Source organism: Thalassophryne amazonica, chromosome 5, assembly GCF_902500255.1.
Source record: "Thalassophryne amazonica chromosome 5, fThaAma1.1, whole genome shotgun sequence".
NCBI classification, from domain to species: domain Eukaryota; kingdom Metazoa; phylum Chordata; class Actinopteri; order Batrachoidiformes; family Batrachoididae; genus Thalassophryne; species Thalassophryne amazonica.
Window position 1 is genome coordinate 120,342,588 of NC_047107.1, and position 16,503 is coordinate 120,359,090.

Sequence of the window (16,503 nt, forward strand, 5' to 3'; positions counted from 1 at the left end):
ATTCTGTGATTGTCTGTATAATCGTTGTGCACATTCACAACATTAAATTGTTACCTTTTGGCTCATCTATTGACCGTTCATTTGCGCCCCCTGTTGTGGGTCCGTGTCACTACACTTTCCCCAACAGGATATCTCGGCCAACGTCATGGATCCCGAGGGGCGTCAACCATCTGTTGGACAGCCAATGGAAGAGCAGGATGCACAGGCGTCGGCTTGGAGGCGTGATTGGTGAGTTTGCAGCACATCCTCACCGCCTTTACCGCTCGGAATGGACATGATGACCAAGCAAAACATCATCCTTAATCGCAGGATGGAGGCTCTCACCGCGCAGGTGGAAGCGCGTGCTCAGAGCGCTGCTGCAGCTCCTCCTCCTGCCGACCCGGTGCCGAATACAGACATTCCACTGGTCATTCAATGACCCCCCCACCATCCCCTGAAGCATACATAAGCCCCCCAGAGCCGTACGGAGGTTGTGTGGAGACGTGCGCAGACTTTCTTATGCAGTGTTCGCTCGTCTTTGCAGAGCGTCCCGTGATGTACGCGTCTGATGCCAGCAAGGTGGCTTACGTGATTACTTTGCTTCGAGGTGAGGCACACGCTTGGGCTACAGCGCTTTGGGAACAAAGTTCACGGCTCCTTGCCTCTTATACTGGGTTTGTGAGGGAGCTCAGAACTGTTTTTGATCACCCTAACAGAGGCGAAACCGCGTCTACCGTTGCCTGCTGTCAATGAGACGGGGCGCCGGAGCGCAGCCGAATATGCAGTCGACTTCCGCATCACGGCTGCGAGATCCGGCTGGAATATGACTGCGCTCCGCGCCGCCTTCATGACGGACTGTCGTCGGTCCTGAAGGAGCACCTGGTGGCTAAGGAGGAACCGCGGGATTTGGCTGAGCTTATCGATTTGGTTATACGATTGGACAATCGGTTAGAAGAACGCCGACGGGAGCGAGGCGAAGGGCGTGGTCAGGCACAAGCCGTCCCTCTTCCTCCGGGTCCGAAAGAGAGCCGTCTTCCCCACGCTCCACAGCCACAGCGCTCTGTGTGCTACAGCTCCCCCTGCTGCTGATGCTAAGGACACGAGCAGGGCCACATTCAGACAGAGGAGGCTGGTCCGCGGGGAGTGCTTTATCTGCGACTCGAGTGAGCATCAGCAGAGAGACTGCCTCAAACGGTCAAAACACAATCGCCCGCCCTTAGAGACTGGGCTGAGGGGGGGTCAAAACATTCACGTGGGTCATACACATCTTTCAACACGACTCCCAGTTTACAATCCTGAGCAGGGATTTAACCCTTCAAGCCCCAGCACTGGTGGACACGGGGTCAGAAGGGAATCTGCTGGATAGCAGATGGGCAAGGGAGGTAGGTTTCCCTCTGGTGGCGCTTTCTTCGCCAGTGAGGGTGCGAGCACTAGATGGCACTCTTCTCCCATTTATCACACACAAGACACTACCTGTAAACCCTGGTAGTGTCTGGGAATCACCGGGAGGAGATTGAGTTTTTTGTAACTCCTTCTACCTCCCGCGTGATTTTGGGCTTCCCATGGATGATTAAACACAATCCCCGGATTGATTGGCCGTCTGGGGTTGTGGCTCAGTGGAGCGAAACCTGCCACCGGAATTGTTTAGGATCCTCGGTTCCTCCCGGTGTAAATGCTAATGAGGAGGTTAAAGTCCCTCCCAAACTGATGGTGGTGCCGGTTGAGTACCACGATCTTGCTGACGTCTTCAGCAAGGATCTGGTGCTCACCCTTCCCCCGCACCGTCCGTACAATTGTGCCATTGATTTGGTCCCGGGCATTGAGTTCCCGTCCAGCAGGCTGTACAATCTCTCACGTCCTGAGCGCGAATCAATGGAGACCTACATCCGGGACTCATTAGCTGCCGGGTTGATCCGGAATTCCACCTCCCCGATGGGTGCAGGTTTCTTTTTTGTGGGCAAGAAAGATGGCGGACTCCGTCCATGCATTGATTACAGGGGGCTGAACGACATAACGGTTCGTAATCGATACCCTTTACCCCGTTGGATTCAGTGTTCATGCCCCTGCATGGAGCCCAAATTTTCACCAAACTGGACCTTAGGAATGCGTACCACCTGGTTCGGATCCGGAAGGGAGACGAATGGAAGACGGCATTCAACACCCCATTAGGTCATTTTGAGTACCTGGTCATGCCGTTCGGCCTCACTAACGCCCCCGCAACGTTCCAAGCATTGGTAAACGACGTCTTGCGGGACTTCCTGCACTGATTCGTCTTCGTATATCTGGATGACATACTCATCTTTTCCCCGGACCCTGAGACTCATGTCCAGCTTGTACGTCAGGTCCTGCAGTGGTTGTTGGAGAACCGGCTGTTTGTGAAGGGCGAGAAGTGCGAGTTTCACCGCACCTCTTTGTCCTTCCTGGGGTTCATCATCTCCTCCAACTCCGTCGCCCCTGATCCGGCTAAGGTTGCGGCGGTGAGAGATTGGCCCCTACCAACAAGCCGTAGGAAGCTGCAACAGTTCCTCGGCTTTGCAAATTTCTATAGGAGGTTCATTAAGGGCTACAGTCAGGTAGTTAGCCCCCTGACAGCCCTGACCTCTCCAAAAGTCCCCTTCGCCTGGTCGGATCGGTGCGAAGCCGCGTTCAAGGAGTTGAAACGCCGGTTCTCGTCTGCACCAGTTCTGGTGCAGCCTGACCCTAGCCGCCAGTTTGTGGTTGAAGTGGACGCCTCTGACTCAGGGATAGGAGCCGTGCTATCCCAGAGCGGAGAGACCAATAAGGTTCTTCACCTGTGCCTACTTTTCTCGCAGGTTGACCCCAGCTGAACGGAACTATGACGTCTGCAATCAAGAACTCCTTGCGGTGAAAGAGGCTCTTGAGGAGTGGAGACACCTGTTGGAGGGAGCGTCTGTGCCTTTCACGGTTTTCACTGACCATCGGAACCTGGAGTATATCAGGACCGCCAAGCGGCTGAACCCCAGGCAAGCCCGCTGGTCACTGTTCTTCGGGCGTTTTGACTTCCGAATCACCTACCGCCCCGGGACCAAGAACCAGAGATCGGATGCATTGTCCCGGGTGCATGAAGACGAAGTCAAGACTGAGCTGTCGGATCCACCGGAGCCCATCATTCCGGAGTCCACTATCGTGGCTACCCTCACCTGGGACGTGGAGAAGACCATCCGGGAGGCCCTGGCACGGAGCCCGGACCCCGGAACAGGGCCAAAGAACAGACTCTACGTCCCACCAGAGGCAAGAGCTGCTGTCTTGGATTTCTGTCACGGTTCTAAGCTCTCCTGTCATCCGGGGGTGCGAAGGACCGTGGCAGTGGTCCGGCAGCGCTTCTGGTGGGCGTCCCTGGAGGCCGACATCCGGGGATATATCCAGGCCTGCACCACCTGTGCCAGGGGCAAGGCAGACCATCAGAAGGCACAGGGACATCTTCAGCCACTTCCTGTGCCTCATCGCCCCTGGTCCCACATCGGTCTGGATTTTGTCACGGGCCTCCCGCCGTCCCAGGGCATGACGACCATCTTCACCATAGTGGACTGGTTCTCCAAGGCGGCCGGCCCTCCCGAAGCTCCCCACGGCCCAGGAGACTGCAGACCTCCTGGTTCACCACGTCGTCCGTCTGCATGGGATACCTACCGACATCGTCTCTGATCGTGGTCCCCAGTTCTCCTCACACGTCTGGAGGAGCTTCTGCTGGGAACTGGGGGCCACTGTGAGCCTCTCGTCTGGGTATCACCCGCAGACCAATGGACAGGCAGAACGGGCCAATCAGGAATTGGAGCAAGCCCTGCACTGTGTGTCGTCCGCACACCCGACGGCCTGGAGTGAACATCTGGCCTGGATCGAGTATGCGCATAACAGCCAGGTGTCCTCTGCCACCGGCCTCTCCCCATTTGAGGTGTGTTTGGGGTATCAGCCCCCATTGTTTCCCATGGTGTAGGGAGAGGTCGGTGTGCCCTCAGTCCAGGCCCCTGCGGAAGTGCCATCGGGTGTGGCGCTCCGCCCGTTCTGCCTTGTTGAAGGCCCGGACGAGGGCGAAGACCCATGCAGACCGCCGGCGATCCCCGGCCCCTGCTTACCAGCCCGGGCAGAAGGTGTGGCTATCCACGAAGGACATCCCCCTCCAGGTGGACTCCCCGAAACTCAAGGACAGGTATATTGGGCCATACAAGATCCTCAAAATCCTCAGTCCTGCCGCAGTGAAGCTCCAACTCCCGGCTTCACTGCGGATCCACCCGGTCTTTCATGTGTCAAGGATCAAACCTCACCACACCTCACCCCTCTGTGCTCCCGGACCGGCGCCGCCTCCTGCCTGGGCTTGGACGGTGCGCCGGCTTGGACGGTGTGCCGGCTCCTGGACGTCCATCGGATGGGCCGGGGGTTCCAGTATTTGGTGGACTGGGAGGGGTATGGACCCGAAGAACGCTCCTGGGTGAAGAGGAGCTTCATCCTGGATCCGGCCCTCCTGGCCGATTTCTACCGCCGTCACCCGGACAAGCCTGGTCGGGCGCCTCCTGGCGCCTGTTGAGGGGGGGGTCCTGTTGTGTGGGCCGCCAGAAGAGGAGGTAGTGCTGGCCCACCACCAGAGGGCGCCCTGCCTGAAGTGCGGGCTTCAGGCATGAGAGGGCGCTGCCGCCACGGACACAGCCGGGGGTGACAGCTGTCACTCATTATCTCTTGACAGCTGTCACCCATCTACACTACATCATCTCACCCATAAAGACCGGCGTCATCTCCACCTCGTTGCCGAGATATCATCTACCTGTGAAGGTAATATTCTCTGCTGTATCTAAAACTGTCATAGTCTGAACTGTTTTTGCAGCCGCTTTCCTGTGGTGTGCCTTATCTGCTGGATTGGCGTTTGGTGTGAACAGCGACGGCTTCGCTTCACACCCAAACCAGATAAGTGGTGTAACAGGAGCTGCACGAGTGTGTGATTAGAGGTGGAGGTGACTTTCCACCTTCTGACTGTTTTTGTTACTGGGTGTGCACACACCCACATCTCACTGTTTGTGCTCCTCGCCAGCAGTACCAGATCCGACAGTCGGGGACGGTGATCACCTGGGAATTCGGGACTTGGCAGCTCCAGTATTCACCAGGTTCTGTGGCGGTGGAAATCGTGTGGTCCCGGCTCTTCTCAGGACAGACGTCTTCTATCCTCGAGCCTGCCCACACGTCACCTTGGTGTATTGACTGCTATCAGATTCTGTGATTGTCTGTATAATCGTTGTGCACATTCACAACATTAAATTGTTACCTTTTGGCTCATCTATTGACTGTTCATTTGCGCCCCCTGTTGTGGGTCCGTGTCACTACACTTTCCCCAACACCTTTGCCATGAAGCTCGAAATTGAGCTCAGATGCATCCTGCTTCCACTGATCATCCTTGAGATGTTTCTACAGCTTAATTGGAGTCCACCTGGGGTAAATTCAGTTGATTGGACATAATTTGGAAAGACACACACCTGTCTACATATAAGGTCCCACAGTTATCAGTGCATGTCAGAGCACAAACCAAGCATGGAGTCAAAGGAATTGTCTGTAGACCTCTGAGACAGGATTGTCTCTCGTTTTTCATGTTGTCATTATGGGGTGTTGTGAGTGGAATTTTGAGGGGGAAAAAATATTTACTCCATTTTGGAATAAGGCTGTAACATAACAAAATGTGGAAAAAAAGTGAACTGCTGTGAATACTTTCTGGATGCACTATAAATGACTTCAGCCTCATGATGATCAAAATTCGATGTGTGCCGGCTCATGACCCTGGTCTGAAGAATAAATCTGATCATTGCTCAGCCGTGAGGTAAAATGTAGATTTTTTATTTCTAACCTACAGCTATGCTTAAGTTGATTTAATTTTGAAAGGTGCCCTGAGATTAAATGTATTATTCAAAGATTAAAAAGTCATACAAAAGACTAAATGCAACTTATCCACGTCAAGCAAAATAACTTTGACTCCTATGTGGATCAAGAATCCCATTTCAGGAATTTGTGCAATAAATACGAACGTGTCCATTCTTGGCACAATAACTTATCTCAACATTGATGTTTATTTGTTCCACTGCAGGAACTTGCGAGCCATTTTAAGGGTTCTGACACCTTTGCACATATCTCCACTGCAGGTACCGACCATGAAAAGTGATTCCACCCCCGGGAACCTTTTTCAGGGCCAGGCATGCCCCTGCTGTGGGGTAGATACTTTTGAGCAGATTTGAAAAGAAGACAACATCAAGTGGTGTTTGTGAAAGTGAAATAAAACAGAAATGGTCAGAACTGCTATGGAGAGAAAAGGTAACTGTGGCCTGATGAGGAGGTACAGACGATGGATGAGGTCCAGCAAGGATTCAAACCCTTAGAGAGGAATTCAAAAATCTATGTGAGGGGAATTAAACAGGATTAAATGCACCACACTGCCGAGAGACAAGAGAAACGTTGATGCAGGACAACAAGCATCTGAATGACGACAACAATAAATGTGGATCAGGACAAGTACTGAGTCAAAAGTGCTTTTTTGGTTCTTTGACCAGTGCTTAATTTGTAAAGTGGGAGGTCCCGGAGCGCAGAGGATGGGTGGCTCCAGTGCAGAAAAAAAAAAGAAGGGCGGGGGGCTTGCGAACAACGCTGTGCAGCGCGATGCGAGTGAAGCGACGCGAGTGAAGCGACGTGAGTGAAGCGATTTTGAGCGTTTTGCGTGTTTGTGGTGCGATACTGCGTCGCATCACGTCGTGTTGCCCTCCTCCCCAAGTTGAAAAATCGGAGCTTTTTCGTCTCTTCGCGCCGCGATGACCAATCAGGGACTGGATATGTAGTGACGTGGAGATGTCTGGAGTTTGACTGAGGATGTGAACATGTCCTGTCTCTGGTAGCAGCCTGTGAGCAGGACTTATGTCTCTTTTGTCCTTTATTTCACAATTATGAGAGAGTTTTTGGAGCGAGCAGCAGCCCCACAGCAGGAGGAGTGGAGTTTTTATTTTTATTTTACGTGCGTGCGCGAGGGAATCATCCATGGAGATTATTTTACTTATTAACTACACAGATGTATAATAAAGCAAATGGTGACTGGTTTCTAAAGACAATTATGACAGAGTTTTTTTTTGGGAAAGAGTGAGGAGCAGCCTCACAGCAAGGCACGGAGTTTCTTTGTTTCTTTTTTTTTTACGTGCGCGCCCGAGCGAATCGTCTGTGTGGAGAATATTTTAAGAATTAACTACACAGATGTATAATAAAACAAATGGTGACTGGTTTCTAAACACAATTATGACAGAGTTTTTTGGGGGAGGAGCGAGCTGCAGCAAGCAGCAGAGTTTCTTTTTTTAAAATTGTTTACATGTGCTCGTGAACGGGACAGTTGGTCCTCAAACTGGGTCCCGCATTGGCGGAAGGACCGCTGAAAGCGGCCATCATCCAGACGCAGCTCCTGCAGCAAATAATGATACTCTCTGTATTGGGAGCTTTTCACAACTCATTCCGTGTGATCAAGGTCCGTCATGATGACTTGATGCCGAGCGGAATGGAAGCTCCGGGGCGAATTTTCGCAGCGAAAGTCCACCCAAGCAGAGCGACACACCGGGTGAAGGAGGCGAATTTGTAGCGTCTGATCGCGCCTGGTGTGAACGCGCCATTAAATCCGCGAAGTAGCGCTATTTTTTTACACTTATTATAGATGCTTTAAGGCTGTAAAACCCCTCACTACACACTTTTCTCAAACAGGCATTAACATTTTCTCACTTTTCTCTCTTGTGTAAACACTCTTTTTTCTTCTTTTTCTTCTGTGCGAAAAGTTTATAAACAGACACACACAGAACACAATGCACGGCTCTCCCTTCGCTCACTGCCTCCGGGGGTACGGATGCGGGACCCGCAAAGAATCCAAGTCCTCTCTCGGTGGCCACAGAGCTCTGCGGCTACGGTCAACATCCGGATCAAAACAGCGAGCGTAGCCCCTGGACCTGTTGCCAGATTTGGCGCATTTCCGCACAGCAGACAGGAGGGTGGCGGTGTGATTGGCAGTGAGAGCAATCACGGTGATTTTTTAAAATATTTTGTTAGTCAAGACAGATGGCGGATCACGGATCCAGTATAAATAGCTGGTGGAGCCAACGTCAGAGGTTCCGGAGCACGCGTCCGAGGTTCCGGAGCGCGCTCCGGCTTGCTCCCCCTCAAGTTAAGCCCTGTCTTTGACAGATGTTGCATTTGAAAAGACGATGTAATCAAGACATCTGCAGTCAAGTAAAGAATTAATAAAATGCTTTTTTTTTTTTACTGGGAATCCAAATTTTTTAAAAAGCATCAACTACTCCTGCTTTTGACTTGGGACGAGTGCAAACCAAAAGCTTGCTAATAAGTTGTTGTATCTACTGTTAAGGTTACAAACTGCTTGCTAGCTCTCACTGCAGTGAAGACAGATCGCCTCACATCGAGCAGAAAACTGAGAGGCCCACTTCTATGCTATTTCTGTACACATTGGTGAAATATGGAGAGTAGACGGCGTTCCTTTGGTGGAAATACGCCTATGCCTCTGTGTCCTCAGCCTTTGAGATCGAGACACTTGGGAAGGGCTTATGTAGTCATGAGGTTGCTGGACAGAGCCATTTGGCGATCCAAATATCTTTACAGGAGACCTCAGGTCCAAGTCTTTAGGTCCTGGTGCCTCCAACCTTATTCTCTACAAGAGTCAAGACAGAAGTCAGACTACCACAGCAATCAATTTAGCTGAGGAAGCTTCTGCGATTAGAAGCGAAACGTCCTCACGTCAAGCAACCCAGTCCAGTCAAAGATTCAAGCTTCTCTACTAAGGAAACCACCTGGACAACTGAGAGCCTTCACAGAAACGTGTCAAAATCCAACCCCTCGTCCACATTGTGACATCTGGGTAACGGATTAAGAAGAAGGTTGCCTGTTGTGGTGAAATGTGGTGGGGACCTTGAATGACTTATGGCCGCGACAGTCACCAGAAAGGCCCAATAGGAACCCTGAAGACCAGATGGCCAACGGGGCTCTGTTCAAACAAGAAGTTATCAACGACAGATTAGGCAGAGGAGGTGATGGCTTTGCCACCCAATGGCTATGAAGGCAGATGGAGGCTGCAGCAGATTCTCAGTCACCAATCGTCTGGGATTTTCAGGCCATTGGAAGAGGCTAAGGATCTGTCAAGGACCATGTGTTTGTCGTAGCGCAATGACATCCATTCATCCATCCATCCATTTTCTTCCACTTTATCCAGAGTCAGGTCGCGACTCCGGATAAGGCGAAGATGAGGTCCGGATTTGACGAAGACCCGGAGTTCGCAAATACAAGCGGCCGAGATGGGTTTCCTCCGCAGGGTGGCTGGGCTCTCCCTTAGAGATAGGGTGAGGAGCTCGGTCACTCGGGAGGAGCTCGGAGTCGAGCCGCTGCTCCTCCACATCGAAAGGAGTCAGTTGAGGTGGTTCAGGCATCTTTTCCGGATGCCCCCTGGACACCTCGCTGGAGAGGTGTTCCGGGCACGTCCCATTGGGAGGAGGCCCCGGGGAAGACCCAGGACACGCTGGAGGGACTACATCTCTCGGCCGGCTTGGGAACACCTTGGGGTTCCCCCAGAGGAGCTGGGGGAGGTGTGTGTGGATCGGGAGGTCTGGGTGGCTTTGCTTGAGCTGCTGCCCCAACGACCACAATGACATTCCCACATTATATAAACCCACACACAGGCATCTCCAAATCGACAATCGATCAAGAGACAATTTTCCTCACCCCCGAGGGATTGACAGAGGAGATGTAGAATTGTGACTCTAGGGTGCTAACCAGTGACCGAAGGAGATGACTGGATGTCTTTGGCAGCAGGTCTCTTGCATTGTGAGGGAATGTCAACTGCGTCATTGTAGCCAGGTGGCGTGCTTCTCAGAGCATAATCCAGTACACAGGCACCTTAGTGTTGAGGACTCCTGACAGCAATAGATACATGTCTGTGTTTGAGATATGGGCATTGACTGATTGTCCACCTGGGTGGTTGCCATCCAGGACGCAAGGTGGTTTGGTAGTGTAGTGGATGTGGCGGTGTGGTGATGTGCATCTCCCAGACCTGGACACCTCAGTCTTGGTCCTTTTTTAAACTTAGATGTCTAAAGTCAATGTTGATTTCATCAGCTGCCTTCAAAGTGAGTGTGTTTTATCTTGTTGCATGTGAGACCGACTCTGTAGAGCCAGCAGGAGCTGTTAGAAATTGGGAAACACCAGGCAGAATAAATATTTTTTTTTCCCAGCCAATAGCTGAATAGCTTAATGCAACCAGGTCCAAGTCTGGAATGAAAAGAAAAAAAGTGGAAATTACGGTAAATGTGTGAGAGCTTCACACTGCATCATTAGCGGGACGAAGGAGTGAATTAAAACTCAACTGCAGCATTTTCTCGTCTTCATTTTATAAAACACATAACACCTCCTGGCATTCTGGCATCTGGGCGGTGGAGGCCGCGTGTGCTCGTTAGGAGGACTGACAATTATTTTCACTTGACAGACCAACTCTTCAAAGCTAAGGCGCGTCTTAAAAACGAGCCCATTACACGCACAATTTCACACGCAAAGAACCTAATCAGGTGTCGACGCGTTTTCTTCCTTCCAAACAGAAAGAGAGTGAAGGACCATTTAGCAACACACCTCCGCCTAAATCCGATTGTTTTGTTTTTCCAATTTTATGCCAGTACTACACACACACACACACACACACACACACACACACACACACACACACACACACACACACACACACACACACACATACTCCTTGCACACACATCAGGACCAAAAGTTGTCCGATTTAGCCACGACTCTTTTAGAATAACAATGGACAGGCATTTGTTTGAGGCAGTATAAAGTCTGTGGTTTACCCTTAAAGCACATGTCTGACACATTAAACTGTGGAACTACAAAAAAAAGGATTGTTGTCTGAAAATAATTTAACTGATAAACACAAGTATACATCAAACTATACGCACATTCTTGAAGTTTGGAATTTACACTATATTCTAACATAAATGCAAATTAACCTCTTCTTCTTCCGCTTTCAGCTGTTCCCACTAGGAGGCGCCACAGCCAATCAACCTCCCTTTCAACCTGTCCTCTGATTCTTCTTTGGACACCTGCATGTCCTCCCTTGGCAAATCCATAAATGTCCTCTTTGACCTCCCCCTTCTCCTCTTACCTGGCAGTTGTATCCTCAGCATCCTTCTCCCTATATACCCCACACCCATCCTCTGCACATGTCCAATCCATCTCAATCTCCCCTCTCTAACTTTGTCCCCAAATCGTCTTACCTGTGCTGTCCCTCTGATACTCTCATTCCTAATCCTGTCCATCTTCAACACTCCAAAGGTAAATTGCAGCATCTTCAGCTCTGCCACCTAAAGCTGGCTTGAAACATACTGTGTCCGTTGTTCGGTATGAAACTCAAACAGAAAAAGAAATCTTGTTTGGCATCACAGTGCAGTGCACAGAATGCTCCACAGCACATCAGCTCGAGACAGAGTGAACAGTTTTTACCTTACCATTAAGTGTGCTCCAGGCATCTCATGATAGAATCTCCTGAGAACCTTGTCCTTCTGTTCATTCTGGGATTTGCAAGGGCCAGCTGACCCAGTTTAGCCATACATGCACAGTGCTGCCAGTGTTTTGTGGCACTTTGACAGGTGTTTCTATGTTGTCTATCCCTTTTGACTGCTGCTTCCACTCACACACTGACACTTCCCGTGCACAACAGAAGAAAAACTATGTTGGATATTATTCATGGCTAATTTGTCTGTGATATAAATCATAATATAACTTGCTAATACCCTCAAATCTTATAATGATAATAATATTAATACTAATAATATTGATAATAATAATAATATCCTCATTTTTCCTCTGAAACGCCATGAGGCATACTGTTCATCTGCTTATCATGCTACACAAACACAGTTTTACTTTTACACATAATGTTTATATAACAATGTGAGCAGCACACCGCACATAAATAAATGTTAAATGCAACATGTTCCATGTAAACACATATGACTTTACTGATTCATGCTGAGGGTAGTGGCCTGTCCATCTGGGGCATGGCTGGAGTACAGAGGGTAAAAGGCAGGCAGGGGGTGGAGTTAGTCAGCCTGCAGGCTTTTTAGCACCTTCCTGTCCAGGAAAGATTTTATTTAATACAACATTTAAAATTAAAGTTATCTGTGGTTTTTGAGTCTTTTGAATTCATTCCCCATTATACCCAGGCAAATTGGAGATTTACAATCTAACACTTGATGATTTCACCTTCAAACAGGAATGCATCAAATGCAGAGAAGAGTTCGGGGTGACCTAATAGAAATGTACAAAATTTTACATGGTTCTGAGGCAGTTGACCCCAATACTTTATTTACTAGACGAAGGTACAAAGGCCTTAGAGGTCATGAACTCACTGTTGAGGTGAAAAGATCAAGTCTTAATATTAGGAAGTTTAGTTTTAGTAATAGAGTTGTATGTTTGTGGAACAGCCTCCCTGAGCAGATAGTACTCTCACTTGATGTAAATTCCTTCAAAAACAATTATGACAGATATTATACCACCTCAATCTAAATGTTATTTGAATGTTATTTCAATTCTAAGATTATTTGAGGCTCATAATCATAATAATGTCATTGATGTGATTTTAAATCTAATGTTCTTACAAGTGTTAAATTTTGTATCACTTTAATGTACTGATGTGTGCTTTTATTATACTTTGTATATGCCTATTTATACACACAATAAAATGAATTATGAATGCATCAGACACAGTGACACACACACACACACACACACACACACACACACACACACACACACACACACACACACACACACACACACACACACACACACAATTCATTAAGTGACTAAGTACGACACTTTTGCAATCTGTGTTTCACTCTATGATCAGATTATGCACCTTGTAAATAGCAATGTGGAGTTGAACACACCTCTAAATTAGAGCCCAGCTGATATAGATTTTTGGAGGGGGCCAATATGATACCGATATTAGCAAGCAAAAAAATTATGCTATTGACACATCTGCTGATATATACATAAAAATGGCAATGATTCATAAGACTTCATTATCAAACCTGTATGACAAAAAAGGTAATATATGTTTGATATTTTATAGTTTAAACAAGAACTAACTTTATTATACATAAGTATAAATTTGGTTGACAGTGAATGGCAGCTGGTCACTTCGCCTCTGTCTCCTTTAGCTAATGTGACCAAGGGGTGATGGGCTCCCAGCCTTTCTTGACACAAACAAATGCCATCAGTGCACCCTCTGCTGGACAAACTGCATAATGACAGAATTATTCTGCATTGTTTCTTCAGTAAAAAAAAAAAAAAAAAAATTTTTATATTGGCAAAAACAACCATGATACCGATATCTTGGTGAAAGGTTCATTTCGACCGATATTAGTGGCCGACGGAGATATCAGTCAGGCTGTGCCCCTAATGCACTTGCACTATGGTCTTTAGATTGTGCACCAAAGATCATCATTATGGTGTCCAGGAACTTTGGTGTCATATGCACAGGAGACCGACTTTTCCAGTACAATGAAACAACTACTTCACTGCAGTGTAGTAAGTGGTGCAAATAATTCACACAAGCAAGTAAATAAATCATCATACAATATGTAATAACAGCCTTAGATTTTAAGTTATTATTCTATAGTTTAGCAGCTTTATTTCCTTTTTAAGGAAATTAGCAAAATATTAAGAAAAAAGCAGCATCTTAAGCCCTGGTCCCACTAAATATTGAAGGATGAATAATGAGCCACGCAGCTTTTTTTTTTTTTTGCTATAAGAGGGTTTCTTCAACTATCATGGGAGTTCCGTGGCTCAGAGTGGCTCTTAGAGGCTTTATCTTCAGTTAACGAGGCTCCTCTCTGAGCGTGGCGCTCAAGATCTTCAAAATTTAGCAACAACAGCATGGGGCAGTTTGTGTATGAGTTACTACGACAACGTAGAGGCAGGTGCGTGGTGCTTACGAGTCTGCTAAAAACCCATAATAATCCATGTGCCTGGAAGCTACGCAGGACCTGAGAGGCTATTTTTGGAGCAGCTGCCCTCTTGCACACACAGTTCCACCTGCTCTGTGCGCTGGACGCTGTATATAAAATAATTATTTTGTAGCGGATTAATCATTTTCTGCCAAACCTTGGAAGCTGAAAACACCTCTAATCGCTTCTGGAATCACAGAGGACTGTTTCATCTGGATGCTTTTTTCCTCTCTTTGCTGCTCCATGTGGAATGTATTTTGAACAGCTTAAAGTAACTATTTTTAATGTTTTTATAGCTTGATAAAACAGTTCCTAGCTGTTAAGGTATGTCTGTGGTTGATTTAATATCTTGTTAATGGATCACATGAGCTCCGCTGTGTGTGCGCACTGCACACTGAGGCAGTGACTCATCACGCTCCAAAGGATCATTTAGGCACAACGCCAGCTCACAAAGGAGTGATTTTTCAGTCAATAATAGACGAACACAAAGTTAACATTTGGATGACTGTGTAAAAGTGGCTGTGTGTTTAAGAAATAACTCCAGTGAAGCTGCTAAAAGCAGCGCAGAGCAGAAGTAGAGCGGGCAAAAGACCAATTTTGAAGACATAACACAAAGTTAAAAGTTGTATCATGGTGACTTGTAAGCTGTGGAAGAAATACATTTTTTTTTTTTTAAAGTAATCCACATGAGTTGCGGCAGCAGGTGTATATAATTAAAGCAGTCAATGTGGGAGGGCTGGAGGTTTGGACCAAACCTATGCCTAAATGTGCGCAAACGTCATGTTATCATGGCGCTATCATGGCGCTACGTGGCTTAGCGTGGCTGATGCAAGCTAATGACAGGTCGGTCGTGGCTCTCTAGAGGCTGTTACGTGGCACATGCGGGGTACAGAGAGGCACATAGAGGCACCTTAGTAGTGGATACGTGATCGATGAAAATGTGGGTCATTCTTCAAACAGTCGCTGACACACCCATGTGTGGCTCATTATTCATGGCTTATTATTCGGTGGGACCCGGGCTTTACTATGTTAAAACACACACTTGGATATTGATTAAACCCAAAATGTAATGGGTTCTTCCTGTGAGTAACACTAATCATTCCATCAAATTTAGAGGAAAACGACTTCTGAGTGTTTATGTTAACAAATAACTGCATTCAACAATGTGACCGCCGGAGGTGATCTGTGTCTGAAAATATCATTACAACATTCAAAACAGGCCTTATACAACCCCTGGCAAAAATTATGGAATCACCGGCCTCAGAGGATGTTCATTCAGTTGTTTAATTTTGTAGAAAAAAAGCAGATCACAGACATGACACAAAACTAAAGTCATTTCAAATGGCAACTTTCTGGCTTTAAGAAACACTATAAGAAATCAAGAAAAAAAACATTGTGGCAGCAGTCAGTAACGGTTACTTTTTTAGACCAAGCAGAGGAAAAAAAATATGGAATCACTCAATTCTGAGGAAAAAATTATGGAATCACCCTGTAAATTTTCATCCCCAAACCTAACACCTGCATCATATCAGATCTGCTCGTTAGTCTGCATCTAAAAAGGAGTGAACACACCTTGGAGAGCTGTTGCACCAAGTGGACTGACATGAATCATGGCTCCAACATGAGAGATGTCAATTGAAACAAAGGAGAGGATTATCAAACTCTTAAAAGAGAGTAAATCATCACGCAATGTTGCAAAAGATGTTGGTTGTTCACAGTCAGCTGTGTCTAAACTCTGGACCAAATACAAACAACATGGGAAGGTTGTTAAAGGCAAACATACTGGTAGACCAAGGAAGACATCAAAGCGTCAAGACAGAAAACTTAAAGCAATATGTCTCAAAAATCAAAAAATGTACAACAAAACAAATGAGGAACGAATGGGAGGAAACTGGAGTCAACGTCTGTGACCGAACTGTAAGAAACCACCTAAAGGAAATGGGATTTACATACAGAAAAGCTAAACAAAAGGCATCATTAACACCTAAACAGAAAAAAACAAGGTTACAATGGGCTAAGGAAAAGCAATTGTGGACTGTGGATGACTGGATGAAAGTCATATTCAGTGATGAATCTCGAATCTGCATTGGGCAAGGTGATGATGCTGGAACTTTTGTTTGGTGCCTTTCCAATGAGATTTATAAAGATGACTGCCTGAAGAGAACATGTAAATTTCCACAGTCATTGATGATATGGGGCTGCATGTCACGTAAAGGCACTGGGGAGATGGCTGTCATTACATCATCAATAAATGCACAAGTTTATGTTGATATTTTGGACAATTGAAAGGATGTTTGGGGATGATGAAATCATTTTTCAAGATGATAATGCATCTTGCCATAGAGCAAAAACTGCAAAAACATTCCTTGCAAAAAGACACATAGGGTCAATGTCATGGCATAGGGTCAATGTCAATGAGCAGATCTGATTTGATGCAGGTGTTAATTTGGGGGATGAAAATTTACAGGGTGATTCCATAATTTTTTCCTCA

The 16,503-nt window shown here is 47.2% G+C and overlaps 1 protein-coding gene across 1 annotated transcript in view; it reads right to left on the bottom strand.

Moving 5' to 3' along the window:
- fras1 (Fraser extracellular matrix complex subunit 1) overlaps window positions 1-16,503 on the bottom strand; it is a 786,018-nt gene that overhangs the window by 417,430 nt on the left and 352,085 nt on the right. The window lies entirely within an intron of this gene.